Below are 20638 nucleotides of genomic sequence, written 5' to 3' on the forward strand. Positions count from 1 at the left end.
AGAGATCTTAAGTTCAAACCTGGACAACAGATGTATTTTACTATTATTGGTGTAAAATATAGTAGAACATTTTAAAAAAAATCAATGACTTTGGGATTTGTTGGCTATGAATAGAAGAAATTTTTTACAATTAAGCATGTTTGAGTAAGAGAAATTTCATGATAGGAGAAATCTAGAGAAGTCTTCACCCATATAATTACAAATTTGTAAGCTTCTAATAACCAATATATACGATGATTGTTGGTATACGAGAGTGAATGTTACTTGAGAACTTCTAGTGAAAGGTGCTAAGTTCAAATCTTATATTTTGAACATAAAAAAAAACTCAAAATCGGTCAAACTAATGTATAAGATCATCGGTTCAATAACCACTCGTCTAAAACCGATTGGTCTAACAAATGGTTGTTCAACCCACACAAATGAACTGGTAAGGGGTCTGATTCCTGATCTGGTTAGGTGGTCTGACTTCATAAGCATTACTTTTTACGGACTGTACAAAGTCTACATAGACTATCTCCAATGCTACGTGTGTCCTTAGACGCTCTAAGCTATCATGTCAGCTGTCACATAATATCCTTATACATCCTAAAAAAAAACTCAATTTCATCTCCAACCCTAAATATCTTTACCTTCCTTAATTTCCACCTCATCAACTACTCATTACACACAATATTTGAATAAAACTTTTCTTAGTCTACTTTGGGCCCACCACATCATATAAACCAAAGCAAACTCATGCCCTTGTGCAAGGGCATCTCACCTAAAGGCTTCTAAGGTTTATAGTAAAAAAAATTAAACTAAAAAAATGCTTAAAACGGCTGAAAAAGTAAAAGTACAAAAGTGATTTTTTTTATTAAAATAGCTTCTACATATCTTTGTATGTAAAAACTCCTAAAAAATTGAAAGTATAATTTTTAGTATATTAAATTGAATTTTTATGATATATAACTTGTTAAATACATTGTTCCGATGTTCCCCGATTCTCAGTTTTTTAGTTTTCTCAATTGAACCACACATTATATATATTATTCCAATTATATTTTTATTATTTAAACATTTAATTATTAAGTAGTGCATATATATATATATTATACTAATCATATACAAAAATGAAAAGAAATGGTTTAGCCAAATAAATAGTTTTAAGACTATACATATCAGTGATCAAACTCAATCTAACTCAACCTTACATTGAAAGATAATATCTCTATAACCTGTATGAAAAAAAATATATAATGATGCCGTTGTTGATTCAAGGTCCGAAACAACCTGGTAATGACATTGATGTTTATTTGTCTCCATTGATAGATGACCTTAAAACTCTACGGAGCCCATGTGTTAACGTGTATGATTCTTATAAGAAAGAATATTTTGATTCGCGTGCCATGATATTTTGCACTATTAGTGATTTTCCAGCATATGGTAATTTGTCAGGATATAGTACGAAAGGTAAAGTAGCTTGTCCTATTTGTGAAGATGACACAAGTTCGGTATGGTTAAGTAATTGCAGAAAAACAGTGTACATGGGACATCGAAGATTTCTTCCAGAAAATCACGATTACCGGAACAGAACAGTGGAGTTTGATGGAAAAATTGTTTCAAACTCATTATCCGTGTTAAATATATTATAGAAAATTTAATTTAACATGTTAAATTGTTTTTTTTTATTTTTGGATCGCATATAAATATCATCTTAACTCATGTCTTTGCACTAATTTACAGATTAAATACTCATTATCCATGAAACTCATAGTTTCAAACTACAAAACCAGCCATAATTAAACAAATGTTACTTTAAACAGATGCAATTTGAAAAGGTACCATACTTGATATTCATATTCTAGTCTGTACTACATAATCTTTTCTTGCCAATAGCTTATACTCCATAATTTTATTGGCATCTCACAATCAACAAATCCATATGGAAGAAAATCAGTAACTGATGAAACACAGGTTAACACTGAGGTTAATCTGTGGGATTGTTTCCTCTGTGGGTTCAATCTCCTTCTCTGCTCGTGCAATGACCAAGATCCTGCAAAACAACAACACCGTTAGTCTCGTTAAGAGGGGAATATGGGGGTTTCCCTCTTAACCAGGCTCCGGCGTGAGAATAAGTACTATTCTGGAGGAGAGTAATGTCACACCCCAACCGATGGCGGAATCATCGGGGCGTGGCACTGAGCGAAACAGATTGTTCAGAAGTTTCCGTAACAACTATCTATATAATCCAGTTAAGGATACGCCCCATACCGTATCCCGAATAAACAAACATGTCATTATAGATAATCATCCAAACAAGAAATTCCGTTCCGACAACTCAGATTCAAATATTATTACAGCAATTGTTTATCTGCTTCTAGACCCCTATTCTGTTGACTTTCTGGCTGTAATGCCAGAGGACAAGATCTACAGACAACTATTCCTTAGACGCTTGTTCTTGGCAGACAACTATTTGTTGGGGGCTTCTAGAAACTTATTCAAGCCTCGCTTTCCTAGCAAATAAGCATCCTAAATACCTGTCACATACGTTAAAATAAAGTCAATACATAAAATGTAAAGGTGAGCACACAAGTTTGATAATAGTATATAGAGTTCGAATAGTTTATGCATAACCAGGCACGTACACAGAGGAAAACGATGCATGTTAATTATCGACATGGACCATCGATACCAACGACTGCGGGTTGACCGTCCGAGACGGTTCGCAATACATGATTACCACCGTAATCCATGCAAGTAATTGTCCTTAACAACCCCCGTGTGAACGGGTGCTGAGTCCAAACTATAGTACTATGTTGCTAAGGCAGGTAGATAGCACTCCACGTGTAAACATAATAAACAACATTCATTTAGTCAGGTAGCACATGCAAATGGTCAGCGTTCAAATAGTTTGTGTTTGATTGTGATTTGATAGGTAACGTATGTAACACCCAAAAGTGCTAAAAGCAAAAAGGGATCGAGTATACTCACAGTGATTGATTGTGGATTGAAGGGAGCGCTGAGAGTAAGATTAGCCTGAATAGTTCAATAGCATAACGATAAGTAACGCAGAAAAGTAAACAAGTGTGGATGGATCGAATGGACTGGTCGATCGAACGGCCGGTTCGATCGAACGGGCTGTTCGGTCGGCTGGTATGTTCGGTTGGACAGTCCTGTTCGATCGGCCGGTAGGCTCGATCGGCTGGGCCATTCGAGTGGATTGTTTCTTCCTCTGGTGTGTTTGTTGGTGCACTACATCTGTTGATTCCGTCTAGGTGTCTAGGATCAAGTCTTACATCATATTGTATAGCATATGGCACGAAATACGAGAAAACAGGAGTCTGTATAGGTGTTATAGCCTAGGACCGCTCATAGGGTCATGAGGTGCATGGACCGCTTATTTGTCATGCTTGGACCGCTTTTGTGGTAATGTATGGGTCGCTTATGTGGTCATGACCTGGACCGCTCATATGAACATGTGTCATATGAGCGGACCAAGACCACTATAAATAGGGGTCTCTGGAGTGATCCACGTGGTAGTAGTGTTGAATTCCACGCCGAAGCTCTACCGGTGTGACGATTGCGCTGTAAAACGTTTTAAATCAATAAAACAAGCAGTTAAAAGGAAGAACAAGCTATATCTACTTGCATTTCTTATTTTCCGCATCTGAAACGCAAGAGACAACCTCTGAACGACTCGTTCGGGTCAACATTCGATCCTACAAGTGGTATCAGAGCTTGGGAGGAGGTTTTCTGCAGATTGTAGCTGTTTTTCATCATTTCTTCTCATTTCTACACCTTCTTTTACTGATTTAGGAAGATTTCACGGTCGGAATTCGCTCAATTTTTCACAGATTGTGCACAATAGTATCAAGATAAACCCTGGAAAGTTTGAAGACAAAATTCGAAGTTTTTATAGGTCAAAACATGTTCGAAATGTGGATCGCTCGTAGTGACATCATCATGAACCGCTTTTAGATCACATCTTGAACCGCTCGTAGAACAGGTTCTGGATCGCTCTTTCAAACATTACTGGACCGCTCCAACGATATCTTGGACCGCTCGAACGGACCAACTCGGACCGCTCGAACGAACAATCTTGAATCGCTCGTACAACAAAGTGTGAACCGCTTATTTGATCAATCTTGGATCGCTCAAAAGAACATTGTTGCTGGATCGCTTATTTGATCAGAAGTTTTAGGTTCGCTCCAAAGGATATTTCTGGTTCGCTTATCTGTCATTTGTCTTGAAAAACGTGTTAAGTCAATATGGACTCCGAGTTCTATAATGCGTTTGCAACACCGTCATCACCAGCTGCGATTGCTCAAGCCATGAATCTTGAAAACGAGACGGGAACCACCCAGAAACCCCCGAAACTGATGAGTATTGAAGAATACTACGGGTGGAAAGATCGCTTTGAAAACTGGGTTCAGGCAAATCATCTCAGATCGTGGGAATGCATATTGGAGAAGTACACATTGCCTCGAACAGAATTGCAAGTTATTAAACAAATATCCGAATTCTCAGAACAAGAACGTGCAATGTACAGAGCAGAGAAAATGATGATCAGTTTGTTACAACAGGCAATTAAAGAAGACATATTCATTTTGCTACAGCACGACAAAACTGCTAAATCAATTTGGGATGCTCTTAAAGTAAAATTCGAGGGTAGTGAAAGTATGCTCAAAAGCAAGAAGGCATTGCTTAAAAAAGAATTTGATTTGTTTAGCAGTTTGCCGGGAGAGGATACTAAAAAGCTAATCGAGAGATACTGTCACTTGGTACGATCGTTATCGACGTTGGGAGTTGAAAAAGGTCGTGAGGAATGGGTTGATAAGTTGGCTGATGCATTACCTCAGAAAAAGTGGGGAACGTATTTGATGATACTGAAAAACACGGGTGTTTATGACAAATTAACAATTGGTCAGTTTATTGAGAAAATTGAGAGTCAGGATCTTGAGCAGCAGAAAATCGCAAGGATGAATAATCCTAGTGGTCAACAGGATGTTAAAATGTACTATAAAGGTAGTGTTCCAGTTTCTGAAGCCGAAAGAAGTCCAAAGATTCAAACCGCTTTCAGTGCTGGAGATTCATCAGACAAAGTTGATCAGGGATCAAACAGGAGCAGCAGCGGGTTTTCATCATTTCCAAGTGTGAATCCGAAAGAGACTAACACAAGCTTTCAGTCTCAGAGTACAACAACTGGAAACGGATACGTGATTCAGTGCAACATAGCTCTCAACCTTCCAGAAGGTCAAAGCTTCTCTGAAGACACTGCAAAAGACCACATGGCACTTCTAGGTTCTGTTCTGTTATCTTATGAAGGTCTGGTAGCTGGTCGGATCGGAAATCCTATGCTCACCAAAGAGGATTACGATCAGATAGACGCCGAAGAGATGGAACTCATGGATATCAAATGGTGTCTTGCAAGTGTTCTTAGACGAGCTGAAAAATTCAAAACCATTACCGGGAGAAATGACTTTCTTGATGCACATGTTTCTACTTTAGGTTTTGATAAATCTAAAGTTACTTGTTTTCGTTGCAGGGAGAAAGGCCATTTCAAGCGGGAGTGCAAAGGAAGAGAAGCTAGCGGAGCACAGAATCCATTTGGGAAAGATGACTACTACCATAAAGCTATCTATCAGCAAGTTAGTCAATCTCAAGAACCTCAGACAGCTCACGGAAGAAAGATTGAAGACCCCAAGAGAGCATGTTTGGTAGATTTCAGCTGGAGTGATTACATATCATCGGAAGCCACAGCAGCACGCATTATCGATCAAGATGATGAGAAACTACCAGAAGGTTTCAGTTGGGATATGTTTGTGGATAAGAAGGGAGAGTTTAAAGCCTTCATTGCCAAAATCGTCCGAGAGCCAGATCTGTTTACTACTTGGATGAAATCGATTGGAGTGAATGTGTCTAGTGAGGATGAAAAGTCTGTTACATCTGATGAAAATTCAGATAGTGTTGATGTGAAATTTCTGAAAGATCTGGAGAAATTTCAGCAGATTCAGATGAAAGTGTTGATAATGTTGTTAGTTCTGATGAGAGTGTACAGAATGAGATTGTTTCAGAAAAGACAGTTGTTTTTGATAAAACACCGACTATATCTGATGTTTCTGATGCTGAGTCTGATAAATCAGTTCAGTTTGATCAGTCACCTGATCACAGCAGCAGTGATGATGAGGAAGAAAAACATATAAATATTGCAAAAACTCATCTTTCTCCTAAAAGTTTTCATGTTTATTTTGCAGATCGCATGGAGAAACTAAAGGAGAAAAGATTTGCTAGAGAACAACAGAAAGAATCTGATGGTGATGTTCAAAATGCTGAAAGTGATGCTGAGAAGATTACCGAAGTTGAGAAAGAGAAAGAAGAAGAAAAGGTGACCGAAGCTGAAAAGGTGATTGAAGTTGTAAAAACAATCGAAGTTGAGAAGATTGTTGAAGTCGTCAAGCCGTGTGAGAAGTGCTTGGAAGCTTGCAAGGATTGTGCAACTAAAGATGACATCATAGCTGAGTATGAGAAGAAGAAGGAGCAGTTACTGTTCAACCTCAACTATGTGAAAGAATCTTACGATGTTTTGAATAAAACAGTAACTGGTCTCCAAACGACAAACTCAGAAAGAGAACAGGCACTGACAATGATGAATGCAACTTTAATGTCAAAACAAAAAGCGATAAATTTTTACATTGAAGAGAGTGCTAAATGGAAGCAAGAGTTGGAAACAGAAAAGATAGAGAATGAGAGAATTAGGAGGTTATTGTTAAGCTACACTACTTCTGATTATCTCATTGATCGTGTTTATCCGACTGTTGCAGGTTTGGAAGCTTTTCAAGACGAGAAGCTAAAGAAGAAGAAAGACTGTGGTAAGAAACCGACTGTTAGCTATAACAAATGTCCGCCTCCAATTTGGGATGGATATTCTCCTAGGAAACCAAATGAGGAGCGACTTGAGAAAGCAGTCAATATAAAGTTAAAAACCGACACAACTGACATTTTACCAGACAACATCGATGTCACGTTTACCTCGTCCGATACCGATCATGAGTCTGAGTTAATTAAAAAGGTGGTCGATCAGGTGTTGGATACTGATGAGGAGTCCGAGTCGAAATCTGAGTCTGGCGTGTCAAAGTCATCAGTCAACAGTCAAAATTCGTCGGTTAAACGGTCTTATAGTTTAGAATTTTTGTTATCAAAGGCAGATTTGAATGATGAAACATTTGAAGTCGTTTACACTTTAAATGGTTCGGACAAATTATACTACAATAAAGAGTTCCCAATAATGAGTATTAAAACGGAACTAATAAACAAAACTTTCAAACTAATTGAAATTAATATTCCAGAATTAAAAGTTTTGAAAAGTTTTGAAAAACCTAAAAAATATACTTCTAGAGTTCAACAACGTTTGAATAAGAAAAAAGGTTACAATTCTGGTTCTGGTTTTCACAAGAAACCTAACCAAAAGTGTAGCTACAAAAAGAAAGGTTTAGGTTTTATTCCACCAGAAAATGATAAAAATATGAAAAATTCTAAAACAAATTCTGAATTTGTGTCAGGTGGAAGCTCAGATGAAGAACAGAAGAAACCGTTCTGGAGACAGTCAAATCAAGAGTTTCTTGCTGAGAAAAAGAAGAATGGAGCTGATATTGGTTATCAAAGGGAGACTCGTACCTGTTATAGATGCAATGAAGTCGGTCACATTGCATGGAATTGTACACAGAATGTCAAAACAAAACAGGGAGTTTCTCAGAAGTTGAAAGAGAAATTTGTTGATGTTGAACCACCGACTGTTAAGAAAATTTTTGAGAATTCAAAATTCGAGGTTGGTGAATGTTCACAAAATAGTAAGTATGAGAAGAAAGGAAAAGACAACAAGGTCTGGGTTGCAAAGAAAGATGATGTGAATGTCGGCGATGACTCTGGTTTCACAAAGCCAGAAGAGCCACAGGTTGAAAAGAAGATTTTAGTAAATGATGAGGAATTTCCATCATTGAAGTTTGAGGAAGTAAAGAAGAAAGTTGGAAAAACTGAGATTTCAAATCAGTTTTACAAAGAAAAAGATGAATTTGATGTCGAGAAAACATTCAACGGGAATGTTAAAAGGATTTTTGGAAAAATGTTGAGTGGAAGAGCGAAGGGGGTCAAAGATTTTTATGCCACGAAAAAGGCTACATACAACCCGACTGCTCAGGAGCTAAAATCCATCAAGTCTGAGAAGACTTGGATGGATGTATGCTTTCCATGATAGTCTTAGGACTATGCCGGAGATCCCAAGTTTATATCGTAGATCATGAATCGGCATCTTTCTAGTATTTGAGAAGTTTGAATGTTTGTGTTTAATGTTTGGATGTTTTTTTTTTAGGTGAAAGGACTATGCCGGAGCTTCCAGGTGGGTAATTGCGAAGCAGGAATCGGCATTTTGATTGGTAAAATGGTGATGTAGACGTAATATTCCTACAATTGGTAGTTTTTGGGTATCTACAAGTGGTAATCTTGTTCCCACAAGTGGTAATTGTGGTTAAATTTTGAGATGCTTGGATACGTTGAATTAATTACATTTACAAGTGGTACAGGAGGCTATTAAATGGAAATGGTAAATCAGGGACATTAAATTGTACTTGATTTACTATTCATGGCAAAAGATAAACAAGATGATGAACCACATCCCCGTTCTTAAAATTGATACTCCTACAAGTGGTTGTTATCAACACAAATTCATTTTCCGGAAAAGTCATTTTGATTAAAACAAACTTAAGTGTTTTGAAATCTAAATGAGAGAATGATTTGTGATAGGGGGAGTTCAGATTGTTTATGCCTAGTGAATGGCGATTTGATGTAATTCAGTGTCAGTTGTCAACTTTCTGTACAGTTTGTTTTATATTTTATGTTTCTAGTAGGTCAAGAGTCTTGAAGTTTTCAAATTTTTCTTTAAAATGTGTCTGCATTTTAGGGGGAGTAGGGAAATTTCAGAAAATCCAGAAACATTTGAAAATTTGAAAAAGCCAAAAATATGATAAAATTCAAAAATGAGTTTTGTTGCGAAAAAGAGGAAATGATAGTACATCAGTGGACTATCACGACACGCTAAAGAATTGAAAAGTCTAAAAAGTGTTAAACAATCTTACTGCGGATATGTCAGTAGATTTTTGCACATTTAGTAAATTGAAACGAGATATAAACCTAATTCAAACTTGCTTGATTCGTGGGTAACTATTCTTGAATATATGGGTAACCCCCGAAATCTTGTTTGAAAGGTCCCATATTCTGAGATACTAGGTCTTTATGCTCAGTGATATCTGGGGTATTATCCCGGGACTTCTGCTGTATGGAAGTACTGACCTAGTCCCCGGATAATACTTTCTGCAAAAGCTTGAAAAAGCACAGCCCTCAGCATGCTGATGAAACAATAAAATTGATAGTCGCTGCTGTTGAAATGCAAAAGATCCTCTAAAGGGGACCCACCAAAAGTCGAGCCGTCATCTCTCTGCTGAACGGAAGTTCTGACCTGAGCTCTCACGGTTTCGCATCTAACCCCTTTACAGACATTAGCTGTGGTATACTCACCTGTAAGACTGAATATTTGGGATCTGGATACAGGAGTATATTCAAGTGGAGTGATACACAATTAAGTTTAAGTCTCTAAAACATTAATATCGTATCTCGAATCGATTGAAATTTGTGTTGAGAATTTAAGAGGACAAACATACTGACAATCTAGGTAAATTGTTTAAAGCTTAAAATGAAATCAAGCTTAACGGTGTTGGTGATTTGTCTCATAAACTGATATGATCCTCTTGCACGACTCACAAAAATATTGATTGTAAATATTACATTTCTGTATGTTTTTGTGTTTACTAGGAGTGTCAGGTAATATTTCTCAGAAAATCCAAAAAGATTTTGTGTGTGTTTTAGCATAATTTTTTGAAAAAGTCAAAAAGATTTTCGACAACTGATGTTGAAAAACTGATTTTCAAAATTCCGAGTGCTAAACATGATGAACAGCATTTGAGGGGGAGTGTTTGTGTAAATCTAACTGTTTTTGTTAATTCTAACCTTCTTCAAGTGGTTCATCATAGATTGTTGAGAGAGTCATGTGTTGGAGCACAAGTTTTTGATATGTGATGAATCTAGAAAATTTATTTCTGGGTTAAGATTGTGCAGGTAACCAGGTTTCGATTGTTAAAGATTTCTGTTAAAGAAGAGCCAAGTTTCAATCCTGAAAATCACGTCTGTTGTTGATGCTGATGAACTTAAGGAATCAAGAGATCTGATCAAGAGAATTAAAGTGTTTTTAGAGCCAGGTTATTCGATTCCGAAGGCCTGTGTAGATCAGACAACGATCCTGAAGATGTTACTGAAGAACAAAAGAATGCCAGTAAATCGAGAGGGGGAGTCGGTAGATTGAAAGAAGAGAAAGCCCAGAGATTGATCTAGACTAAAAATGTGAAGACACAGCATTGAAGTCAAGGTGTGTTGGCGACTCCATCAACATCTGAGGGGGAGTCTGTTGGTGCACTACATTTGTTGATTCCGTCTAGGTGTCTAGGATCAAGTCTTACATCATATTGTATAGCATAGGGCACGAAATACGAGAAAACAGGAGTCTGTATAGGTGTTATAGCCTAGGACCGCTCATAGGGTCATGAGGTGCATGGACCGCTTATTTGTCATGCTTGGACCGCTTTTGTGGTAATGTATGGGTCGCTTATGTGGTCATGACCTGGACCGCTCATATGAACATGTGTCATATGAGCGGACCAAGACCACTATAAATAGGGGTCTCTGGAGCGATCCACGTGGTAGTAGTGTTGAATTCCACGCCGAAGCTCTGCCGGTGTGACGATTGCGCTGTAAAACGTTTTAAATCAATAAAACAAGCAGTTAAAAGGAAGAACAAGCTATATCTACGTGCATTTCTTATTTTCCGCATCTGAAACGCAAGAGACAACCTCTGAACGACTCGTTCGGGTCAACATTCGATCCTACAGTGTTTGTGTTTGAGGATTTGAACTTTTGAAGTTTTCGTTGTAGTATATGAGAACACTGAAGTGTTCTTACCTTTCAAGTCGGTCGATCGAACGGTTCATTCGATTGGCTAGCTCACTCGATCGGCTAGCTCACTCGATCGAATAGGAACTTCAGAATTAGTCCCCAACTGAATGTCACTCGATCGAACAGTCTGTTCGATCGGCTGGCATTCCCTACTACGAACGAGTTGTGAAAACGATTAAGTGTTGAAGTATAGTATTTCATGATCCGAAGAGTAATGTTCACCAAACGCAGTTCGATCGAACATCTCTTCCTCAATACTATGCTTCCTGACATTTTAAAAGTGTGGGACCATGTGCTAGCCGATCGGCTGGCCCGGTCGATCGGCTGGCATGTCCGATCGGCTAGGCTGTTCGAACAGCCTAGCCGTTCAGCCAGCAAGTCTGACCTGGTTGGCCTTTCGTCTAACACTTGGCTGTTTGATCATTTGTCATTATATCGAGATAGTTTGATAATGAGTTGAACTATGACACCTTCGTTCTTACTTGTCTCTCCGGCTCAGACAGGATTCACCCAGATCCGTCCGTTGAGCGGTTCGGAACGTCGGCTTAGAGTTTAACCCATTGTCGGTAAACCTCGTAGATAGAACCCGAATCTTGAACCATCCAACCATTGGAATGATCGGTGGGTTGGCTCAGGCTCCATTTCTACCGGTTTAAAGGCATTGAGTGGAAAAGAGTTGAAAGGAAGTTGGGATTCCTTCTTTCAATCCTTCACAGTTTGTGGATGTTTAGATCTTTGATGGATCTTAACTTGTTTATGTGGAAATCGGTTAGATCTAAGCCATTCATAGTTGGACGAGGCCAAAACATGATGTTCTTCAAGAACACCATGATGACATCACCCAAGAACACCTAGATCTTGGTGATTTCACGGTTAGAATTCATGTTTTGAAACATAGAAAGGTGTAGAATCAAGTAATGATAAAAAATGTACAAGGATTAGAGTGAAAACTTACCGGGATTGAGAGAAATCGGAGAAAAGATGGAGAATAGGAGCTGGCCGTCAGAACTTTCCAAAAGTGGAAATGAAGACAAGGACATCCCTATTTATAGGCTTCCAAAAGAGGAAAGTGGCAGCCGATCGGCCAGGAGCTCCGATCGAGTGGGCTGCTCGATCGGCTGGCAAGATGCTAGCCGATCGGCTGGCCTGTTCGATCAGGATGCTTCCTGTTCGATCCGCGACACACTTTGAGTATTTTGCGATGATTTTCGATGTTTCGATTTCAATGGACGATGATACGAATACGATAGACTTCCTAGTCAAATTACTTTTAATCCCAACCACTATATCTAACATACAATCTTCTATAAGTCACGTTTCGATGTCGGTTTCGATTGAGTTCGATTGCTTTTTGAGTTTTGATTCGATTTTCGATTGATTTGCTTGAATACCACACCAAACATAAAGTAAACACGCACAAATAACACATAAGGCACATACACACGTATAACAATACCACCATTTACATAATTCGAGTCTCGAGTTCGATGATTATTAGATCGGTTTGATTACTGATTAGTTAGCTTTATCGCATTGTTACTTCCTATCATTCACAGTCGTAGCTCAATTCGTGTTAAAACACATTCGATTACCTTGATTCTTGCTGATTACAACACTTACTCCACATAATACAACTAAAACATAAAATCGACTATTTACAGTCAAAGGAAGTCAAAGTTGACTTGGACTTTGACTTTGACTTTGACATTCGAAAACACGGGGTGTTACAGCCTCCCTTTGTTTAGGGAATTTCGTCCCGAAATTAGGCTCGAAGGCTACACAACGCCATGATTTACCAATTTGATGCTTCAGATCTATTTATTTATACAGCTGCGGGTACTTGGCCTTCATGTCGCTTTCGAGTTCCCAAGTGAACTCCGCGCCTCGTTTGCCTTCCCATCGGACTTTCACGATCGGGATGCGAGAACGCCTGAGTTGCTTGGTTTGGCGATCCATGATTTCGACAGGCTTTTCCACGAAGTGCAACGTTTCGTTGACCTGAAGATCGTCGAGCGATACGATTAGATCATGATCAGCAATGTGACAACTCGAACTTTAGACTCACTTTGTGTAACGATACGTGGTTATGAGAACGTTGTTTATTGAATAATTATGTGATTTTGTTATTACGTGTGTTGTGCATATAATATGTGTATGTATGTAACGAGCCAAACCGCATAAGGCTACACAACTTGAACCGCACAACACCACTCGCACAAGCCCTTTGGGCCACTCCTTGTTCTCGGGTCCATTAGACAACCGAGTGGGCTCGGCCCACTCCCCACTCGCAACACACACAAAACCAAGTTAGGGGTTTTGTTCTACCACTTTTGCAAATCACAAGCACTTACACACAAACCCTAGAAGCTTTGCTCTCTATCTCTCTCTCTCTCGGCTGCTTGAACCCGACGGCACCAAGGAGCACTCTTGCCCGGATCACACACCTCACTTGTAATCGGTTAGTGTTTGATATTTAGGTTGCTTGTTAAATGGTTATCGTATGGTTTTGTATGTTGGTGTTTGCTTAACCGAGAATTCTTGTTAATGTATTGATTGGAATGTAAACTGATAAATGTTTTGTAAATCGGCTCTTATATGTGTTCATGCAAATCGGATGTATGAAGATATTCAAATAGCGAGATGCTTGATAAATCGGTTAACATGATATATGTTTGGATTGTGTGTATGATAATATTAGATTAAACGATTGAGGATCGGCTAACATAGATTGTTCCCGAAAGGTTGGTATGATGATTCGCTTTGGGTTTTCATGACCTAGGTTGCATGTTAGTTTATGAGATTATGTATCACATGATCCGATTACATGTTCTGTACAAGATTGGTTAATTGTTCCTGAATTGATGTTGATTATGAACATGCTTGATTACAGATTAATTGTTGATTTGATCTGTTTCCGAAACGGACCAAACTGTTAGCTGAAATCACGGAGTTTAATTGATAGAATTAAGGAAGGCTGTTACACACACCACGGTTGCGACTCGGCATCGCTTGTTGCGAGTCGGAACCCCACTCGAGACCAAACCGCACGAACCGCAACCACGGTTGCGAGTCAGATTGCGACTCGTAACCAGACCGGGATGAACCGAGACCATCGTTGCGACTCGTATTCAGTTGTTACGACTCGAGACCCTTGTTGCGACTCGTAACCCCGTTGCGAGTCAAGACCACCGTTGCACAGACACTGTTGGGCCTTCACTGTCACGGGCCCAATCTATTGAGCCCAACGATTTGAATTGTGGACTGTTTATTAATGGACTTGTATGCGTTTGCTATTTGGGCCGATTGAGAATCTGGACTGTTTTGTTATTGGGCTGCTTATGACATTGGGCCGGGTATTGGTGGACTTAGGCAATTGGATCCACACATGCTATGTCTTATCTGCTTACGTGCGTACATGTTTGCCATGACTATACGTGATTACTATATACGTGCTATATACGAACCTGACTCGTATAATAACCATGATAGGACGTGAGTGACCATTTACTTGCTACTTATATTCCTTGTGTATCTGCCGAGCAAACCAAGGTGAGTTCACACAGCCAAGGCATGGGATTCCCGGGTTGGGAATTGGGTTGGATATGTTGGATATGGAATGATTACTCGTACTTACGCATATACCAGACTATAGACCATCGTCCTCAGGTTAGTCAGGACACGTTGCGTAAAGCCTACGCAACCCAGATTATTTACCATATGTCTCCCGGGTCGGGAGGACACGTTACGTAAAGCCTACGTAACCCAATACCATCTACTGGCTTCCAGGTCGGAAAGCCACGCTGCGTAAAGCCTACGTAGCCCCCACGCGTACCACTGTCCTCGGGGAAGGGCACGTCACGTAAAGCCTACGTGACCCTGTACGTTTTCCTGTTCTCGGTAAAGAAGAACACATGGTCGGAAGTTAGTCTAGTAAGTACCGTTAATGAGAAGCCCTCATTAGCCAGAATAAAGATGGGAAGCCCCCACCTTTATTACACACTAGTATGGGAAGCCCCCACTAGCTATACTTATGCATTACATTATGAACTTACTTTCTGTGAACTCGCTCAACTAGTTTGTTGATTATTTGCTGCATGCCTTGCAGGACCTTAGGTACATGATGGAGCTTGCACAAGAGAGGAGCAGGTCGTTGTGGGATATGGATCATGAACTTTATGTGAACTTATAATTATTTTGAGATACATTACTATGCTTCCGCTACTTAAACGATGTTGGTTTTGAAACATCAATCATGTCATGATGATTTACACTATTTACTTTTGTATTAAATGCTATGGTTTGATATGATTGATGGCTTGATCCTGGTCAGTCACGCTCCCAAGCGGTGGTACTCCGCGGGTGGATTTTGGGGGTGTGACAGATTGGTATCAGAGCCATTGGTTATAGAGAACTTGGTTTTAATATGGGGAAACGTTTTTATTAAAACCGGACTATAACCAGTACAGTGCTCTCAATGATCCACAACGACGCTTCGCTCCACGTGCAAGACTCGACATCCTAGGTAATAAGGTTTATGTTTATTGCCTGTTTGCTAGAACTGCTTAGAACTTTGCTCGCGTTACGCTTAGATACACATGCTTTGATTTCATGAGAACACCTATATGCCTACGCTTTTCTGTCATCGCCCTACTCGCGAACCATTCTTACGTATGCTACTTGTTACTATGAAGATCATGTCTGGACGAATCAACATGACACAAGCCCAGCTAGAGGCTCTTGTTCAAGCTCAAGTTGCTGCGGCAGTTGCAGCAGCTCAAGCAGGTAGTATATCCTGCAGTATAGGCACACACTAGGATCTTTAGATCCTACATTAACTCTCGTATTTAACTTCGTCCTATTCATACACAATAGGTCAACACGCGCAGCAGCCTGTCTGCACTTTCAAGAACTTCATGGACTGTCGTCCAAACTCTTTCAGTGGCACAGAAGGAGCAGTGGGACTCCTCCACTGGTTCGAGAAGTTAGAATCGGTATTCGAAATGTGCGAGTGCCCTGAGGCTCGCAAGGTCAAGTTTGCCACCGGTACTTTGGAAGGAATAGCATTGACTTGGTGGAACGCCCAAGTCCAGATCTTAGGGTTGGCAGCTGCTAACGCCACCCCATGGAACGATTTCAAGGAACTCATCAAGCGTGAGTACTGTACACGTGAGGATATTCACAAGTTGGAAGACGAGCTGTATAATCTGAAGATGGTTGGGTCAGAAATCGAAGCATATACCAAACGGTCGAATGAGCTGGCCGTTCTGTGTCCTACTATGGTGGACCCTCCATACAAGCGCATTGAGTTGTATCTCAAGGGATTGGCGCCAGAAATTCAGAGCCACGTGACGTCGGCTAATCTCGAAAACATCCAGGAAATCCAGCGTCTTGCCCACCGTATCACCGATCAGGCAGTGGATCAGAATAGACTGCCCAAGCGTGTTAATGCTACTACTAACGTCACCACCTCAGTTACTCCTGCTACATCTGGTGACAGTAAAAGAAAATGGGATGGAGATTCTAGTAAAGGTTCAGCGATTGTTCAGCCACAAGCTCAGCAGCAGAAGGTTGATCACTATCAGAGTCCCAGTCAGCAATCCTCGGGTGGTCACAGACAGAGGAGATATCAGGGTAGTCAACCCAGGTGCCACAACTGCAACAGGCATCACCACGGCCCGTGTAACAAGGGTCGTTGTCAAAGGTGTCTTAAGATGGGTCACGAGGCCAAAGACTGTAGGAGCCCTCGTCCTGCAAATCAGAATCAGCAGCCTCAGCAACCAGCTCCACAGAACCAGAATCAGCAGCAGCAGCCACAGCGTGGAAACCGGGGATGTTTCCAGTGTGGGGCTGAAGGTCACTTCAAACGCGATTGTCCTCAGTTGAACCAGAATCGCAACAACAACAACAACCAGGGCAACGACAACAACAACGGTGGAAACAACAACAACAACGGCAATGAAGTTCGTGGTCGCGCTTTTGTGCTAGGTCGAGGCGACGCAGTGAACGATCCCAACGTTGTCATGGGTAAGTTTCTCCTCGACAATATTTACGTTACTGTTTTATTTGATTCGGGTGCGGATACAAGCTATATGTCTGTGAAAATGTGTCAACTGCTAAAACGTGCACCAACACTTTTACCCACCAAACATGTAGTAGAGTTAGCTAACGGTAAAAGTCTAGAAGCCACGCACGTAGTTCAGGGTTGTAATCTTATCCTAGCTGGTCAAGTCTTCTCCATTGATCTCATTCCCATAGTTTTGGGTAGCTTCGACGTCGTGATTGGGATGGATTGGTTATCCCAACACCAGGCAGAAATCTTATGCAGCGAGAAGGTTATTCGCATTCCTCGTTCTTGTCAGGAACCTCTAGAAGTGCAAGGTGACAGAAGTGGTGCTGTGGTTGGCATCATCTCTTTCTTAAAGGCTCAGAAGTGTTTACGTAAAGGTCACACAGCCATTCTGGCTCTCGTTACAGACGCATCAGCAAAGGAAAAGAAATTGGAGGATATTCCAATTGTACGTGATTACCCTCAGGTGTTTCCTGAAGACTTACCTGGTTTACCGCCTCATCGTCAGGTCGAATTTCAAATCGAGCTCGCTCCAGGAGCAGCACCCATAGCTCGCGCACCATATCGTCTAGCTCCATCAGAATTGGAAGAACTGTCAAAGCAGCTACAAGAGCTCTTGGAAAAGGGCTTCATTCGTCCAAGCTCTTCGCCTTGGGGAGCTCCAGTACTTTTCGTGAAAAAGAAAGACGGTACGTTCAGGATGTGCATCGACTACCGTGAACTCAACAAGGTGACGGTGAAGAACCGTTATCCTCTTCCGCGCATCGACGACTTATTCGACCAGTTGCAAGGGTCGTGTTACTATTCGAAGATAGATTTGAGGTCGGGGTACCATCAGCTGAGAGTCCGGGATGAGGACGTCTCCAAGACAGCTTTCAGAACTCGTTACGGTCACTACGAGTTTCTCGTCATGCCATTTGGGTTAACGAACGCGCCTGCTGTATTTATGGATCTTATGAACAGGGTATGCAAACCCTATCTTGACAAGTTCGTCATAGTATTCATCGACGACATTCTGATTTACTCCAAGAGTCAGGAGGAACACGAGCAACATCTTCGCCTGATTTTGGAACTCCTTCGGAAGGAACAGTTGTACGCCAAACTTTCTAAATGCGACTTCTGGCTTCGTGAAGTCCACTTCTTAGGCCATGTAGTGAACAAGGATGGGATCCATGTCGATCCATCCAAGGTAGATTCGATCAGGAACTGGCCTGCACCGCGTACACCGACAGAAATACGCCAATTCTTGGGTTTGGCGGGTTACTACAGACGGTTTATCAAGGATTTCTCAAAGATTGCTCAGCCGCTTACGCTACTGACACAGAAGGGTGTTACCTATCGTTGGGGAGAGCCCCAGGAGACCGCTTTTCAGCACCTAAAGGATAGACTTTGCAGTGCACCTATCCTCTCATTGCCAGAGGGCACAGACGACTTCGTGGTTTATTGTGATGCATCCATTCGGGGACTGGGATGTGTGTTAATGCAGCGCGACAAGGTTATTGCTTACGCCTCTCGTCAACTCAAGGTTCACGAACGGAACTACACGACGCACGATTTAGAGCTGGGAGCTGTTGTTTTTGCGCTTAAAATATGGCGACACTACCTGTACGGTACCAGGTGCACGATTTACACTGATCACAGGAGTCTCGAGCATATTCTTAAGCAGAAGGATTTGAATATGCGTCAACGACGATGGGTCGAATTACTAAACGATTATGAATGCGCTATCAAGTATCATCCAGGCAAAGCCAATGTCGTGGCTGATGCCCTTAGTCGAAAGGACACTTTACCGAAGCGCGTGCGGGCGCTACAGCTTACGATTCAGTCTAGCCTTCCAGCACAGATACGAAATGCTCAGGTAGAAGCATTGAAGCCCGAAAACGTCAAGGCTGAAGCCTTACGCGGCTCACGACAACAGATGGAACAGAAGGCAGACGGCGCTTATTATGTAACGGGCCGGATTTGGGTCCCACTTTACGGCGGCTTACGCGAACTTGTAATGGATGAAGCACACAAGTCTCGCTACTCGGTACATCCAGGGTCGGATAAAATGTACCACGACATCAGTACTACTTATTGGTGGCCTGGTATGAAGGCCCACATTGCTACGTACGTTGGAAAGTGCTTGACCTGTGCGAGAGTCAAGGTCGAATATCAGAAACCAGCTGGCCTACTTCAGCAGCCTAAGATACCTCAGTGGAAATGGGAGGAAATTTCCATGGATTTCGTTACAGGCCTACCTAGATCCCAGCGTGGGAACGATACAATATGGGTCATAGTTGATCGACTCACTAAGTCTGCACACTTCCTGCCGATTAAGGAAACGGACAAGTTCTCCACTCTCGCAGACGTCTATCTTAAAGAAGTTGTCTCGAGGCACGGGGTGCCCACATCTATCATTTCGGATCGCGATGCACGATTCACGTCAGAACTTTGGCAAGCAATGCATAAATCCTTTGGCTCACGATTAGACATGAGCACAGCATATCATCCTCAGACGGATGGGCAGTCTGAGCGTACGATCCAAACACTTGAAGACATGCTTCGGGCATGCGTCATCGATTTCGGCAACGGCTGGGAAAAGCACCTCCCTTTGGTGGAGTTCTCATATAATAACAGTTATCACACCAGCATTCAAGCCGCTCCATTCGAGGCATTGTACGGGCGTAAATGCCGGTCACCTCTCTGTTGGGCAGAGGTGGGAGATAGTCAGATCACGGGTCCAGAGATTGTAGTGGACGCCACAGAAAAGATTGCACAGATACGACAACGCATGGCGGCAGCACGGGACCGTCAGAAAGCCTACGCGGATAAGCGTAGAAAGCCTTTGGAATTTGAGGTCGGGGACCGGGTTCTATTGAAAGTTTCACCCTGGAAGGGTGTGGTACGTTTTGGCAAACGGGGCAAACTGAATCCGCGATACGTCGGACCATTCGAAATTATAGAAAAGATTGGCAAGGTAGCCTACAAGTTGAAACTACCAGCTGAACTCGGGGCAGTTCACAATGTTTTTCATGTATCGAACTTAAAGAAGTGCCTATCAGATGAAAACCTCATCATTCCTTTTAAGGAACTCACTATCGACGAGCGGTTGCAGTTCGTCGAGGAACCAGTTGAAATCACGGACCGGGATGTGAAGGTCCTCAAACACAAGAGAATCCCTCTTGTTCGAGTTCGTTGGAACTCCAAACGTGGCCCAGAGTACACCTGGGAACGCGAAGACAGGATGACAGAAAAGTACCCCCAGTTATTCGGGAACCAGGCAACCACTACTGAGGCTGAAGCTACTACTTCGGAATTTCGGGACGAAATTCCAGATCAACGGGGGGAGGATGTGACACCCCCGGAAAATCAGTGAACAGTACAGTTTACCTAGCTTCCTCAGTGAGTGCATACCAAATTTCGGGACGAAATTTCCAATTAGTTGGGGATAATGTGACAACTCGAACTTTAGACTCACTTTGTGTAACGATACGTGGTTATGAGAACGTTGTTTATTGAATAATTATGTGATTTTGTTATTACGTGTGTTGTGCA

Source organism: Helianthus annuus, chromosome 8 (genome assembly GCF_002127325.2).
Source record: "Helianthus annuus cultivar XRQ/B chromosome 8, HanXRQr2.0-SUNRISE, whole genome shotgun sequence".
NCBI classification, from domain to species: domain Eukaryota; kingdom Viridiplantae; phylum Streptophyta; class Magnoliopsida; order Asterales; family Asteraceae; genus Helianthus; species Helianthus annuus.